The 2,500-nt window shown below is 38.2% G+C and overlaps 11 pseudogenes; all 11 read left to right on the top strand.

The window, feature by feature from the left end:
* Positions 1-29: 29 nt before the first annotated feature.
* Positions 30-148, top strand: LOC148448743 (5S ribosomal RNA; annotated as a pseudogene).
* A 115-nt stretch (positions 149-263) lies between these two features.
* Positions 264-382, top strand: LOC148448742 (5S ribosomal RNA; annotated as a pseudogene).
* Positions 383-498: 116 nt separating this feature from the next.
* On the top strand, positions 499-617 carry LOC148448741 (5S ribosomal RNA; annotated as a pseudogene).
* Positions 618-733: 116 nt separating this feature from the next.
* LOC148448740 (5S ribosomal RNA) lies at positions 734-852 on the top strand (annotated as a pseudogene).
* A 116-nt stretch (positions 853-968) lies between these two features.
* Positions 969-1,087, top strand: LOC148448739 (5S ribosomal RNA; annotated as a pseudogene).
* A 115-nt stretch (positions 1,088-1,202) lies between these two features.
* Positions 1,203-1,321, top strand: LOC148448738 (5S ribosomal RNA; annotated as a pseudogene).
* A 115-nt stretch (positions 1,322-1,436) lies between these two features.
* On the top strand, positions 1,437-1,555 carry LOC148448737 (5S ribosomal RNA; annotated as a pseudogene).
* A 116-nt stretch (positions 1,556-1,671) lies between these two features.
* Positions 1,672-1,790, top strand: LOC148448736 (5S ribosomal RNA; annotated as a pseudogene).
* Positions 1,791-1,905: 115 nt separating this feature from the next.
* On the top strand, positions 1,906-2,024 carry LOC148448735 (5S ribosomal RNA; annotated as a pseudogene).
* Positions 2,025-2,140: 116 nt separating this feature from the next.
* On the top strand, positions 2,141-2,259 carry LOC148448734 (5S ribosomal RNA; annotated as a pseudogene).
* Positions 2,260-2,375: 116 nt separating this feature from the next.
* LOC148448733 (5S ribosomal RNA) lies at positions 2,376-2,494 on the top strand (annotated as a pseudogene).
* The last annotated feature ends 6 nt before the right edge of the window (positions 2,495-2,500 follow it).

Here is a 2,500-nt window from a genome sequence, read left to right as displayed (position 1 = left end):
AAAGATGTCTAAAGTTAATGCTTTTGAGCACTTACAGTCAAACCACACTGGACAAGCTCAATCTCGTCTGATCTTGGAAGCTATGCAGTGTAGGGCCTGGTTAGTACTTGGATGGGAGACCGCCTGGGAATACCAGGAGCTGTAGGTTATTTTATACTGCCATAACATTCTTTTCTATTACATTTTACATTTCATTTTTCAACTTGTCATTGAATTTACTTGAGTTAAGAAGTAAAAGAGGTCTAAAGTTAATGTTTTTGAGCACCTACCGCCAAACCACACTGGACATGCCCAATCTCGTCTGATCTTGGAAGCTGTGCAGTGTTGGCCCTGGTTAGAACTTGGATGGGAGACCACCTGGGAATACCAGGTGCTGTAGGTAATTTTATGCAGCCATACCATTCTTTTCTATTACATTTTACATTTAATTTTTTCAACTTATCAATGAATTTACTTGAGTAAAGAAGTAAAAGAGGTCTAAAGTTAATGTTTTTGAGCTCCTTCAGCCAAACCACACTGGACATGCCCAATCTTGTCTGATCTTGGAAGCTATGCAGTGTTGGGCCTGGTTAGTACTTGGATGGGAGACCACCTGGGAATACCAGGTGCTGTAAGTAATTTTATGCAGCCATAACATTCTTTTCTATTACATTTTACATTTAATTTTTTCAACTTATCAATGATTTTACATGAGTTAAGAAGTTATAGATGTCTAAAGTTAATATTTTTGAGCACCTACAGCCTAACCACACTGTACATTCCCAATCTTGTTTGATCTTGGAAGCTATGCAGTGTTGGGCCTGGTTAGTACTTGGATGGGAGACCACCTGGGAATTCCAGGTGCTGTAGGTAATTTTATGCAGTCATAACATTCTTTTCTATTACATTTTACATTTAATTTTTTCTACTTATCAATGAATTTACTTGAGTTAAGAAGTAAAAGAGGTCTAAAGTTATTGTTTTTGAGCACCTACAGCCAAACCACACTGGACAAGCCCAATCTCGTCTGATCTTGGAAGCTATGCAGTGTTGGGCCTGGTTAGTACTTGGATGGGAGACCACCTGGGAATACCAGGAGCTGTAGGTAATTTTATACTGCCATAACATTCTTTTCTATTATATTTTTCATTTCATTTTTCAACTTATCATTGAATTTACTTGAGTTAAGAAGTTATAGATGTCTAAAGTTAATATTTTTGAGCACCTACAGCCTAACCACACTGGACATGCCCAATCTTCTTTGATCTTGGAAGCTATGCAGTGTTGGTCCTGGTTAGTGCTTGGATGGGAGACCACCTGGGAATTCCAGGTGCTGTAGGTAATTTTATGCAGCCATAACATTCTTTTCTATTACATTTTACATTTAATTTTTTCAACTTATTAATGAATTTACTTGAGTTAAGAAGTAATAGAGGTCTAAATTTAATGCTTTGAGCACCTACAGCCAAACCACACTGGACATGCCCAATCTCGTCTGATCTTGGAAGCTATGCAGTGTTGGGCCTGGTTAGTACTTTGATGGGAGACCACCTGGGAATACCAGGTGCTGTATGTAAATTTAGACAGCCAAAACATTCTTTTCTATTACATTTTACAATTAATTTTTTCTACTTATCAATGAATTTACTTGAGTTAAGAAGTAAAAGAGGTCTAAAGTTAAAGTTTTTGAGCACCTACAGCCAAACCACACTGGACATGCCCAATCTCGTCTGATCTTGTAAGCTATGCAGTGTTGGGCCTGGTTAGTACTTGGATGGGAGACCACCTGGGAATACCAGGAGCTGTAGGTAATTTTATACTGCCATAACATTCTTTTCTATTATATTTTTCATTTCATTTTTCAACTTGTCATTGAATTTACTTGAGTTAAGAAGTAAAAGAGGTCTAAAGTTAATGTTTTTGAGCTCCTTCAGCCAAACCACAATGGACATGCCCAATCTCGTCTGATCTTGGCAGCTATGCAGTGTTGGGCCTGGTTAGTACTTGGATGGGACACCACCTAGGAATCCCAGGTGCTGTAGGTAATTTTATACTGCCATAACATTCTTTTCTATTACATTTTACATTTAATTTTTTCAACTTATCAATGAATTTCCATGAGTTAAGAAGTAATAGAGGTCTAAATTTAATGCTTTTGAGCACCTACAGCCAAACCACACTGGACATGCCCAATCTCGTCTGATCTTGGAAGCTATGCAGTGTTGGGCCTGGTTTGAACTTGGATGGGAGACCACCTGGGAATACCAGGTGCTGTAGGTAATTTTAGACAGCCATAACATTCTTTTGTATTACATTTTGCATTTAATTTTTTCAACTTATCAATGAATTTACTTGAGTTAAGAAGTAATAGAGGTCTAAATTTAATGCTTTTGAGCACCTACAGCCAAACCACACTGGACATGCCCAATCTCGTCTGATCTTGGAAGCTATGCAGTGTTGGGCCTGGTTAGTACTTGGATGGGAGACCACCAGGGAATACCAGGTGCTGTATGTAATTTTA

Source organism: Taudactylus pleione, unplaced genomic scaffold (assembly GCF_031769625.1).
Source record: "Taudactylus pleione unplaced genomic scaffold, aTauple2 ptg001270l, whole genome shotgun sequence".
Lineage (NCBI taxonomy): Eukaryota > Metazoa > Chordata > Amphibia > Anura > Myobatrachidae > Taudactylus > Taudactylus pleione.
The sequence above is the reverse complement of the archived record's forward strand: the minus strand, read 5'-3'. Positions and strand labels throughout refer to the sequence as shown.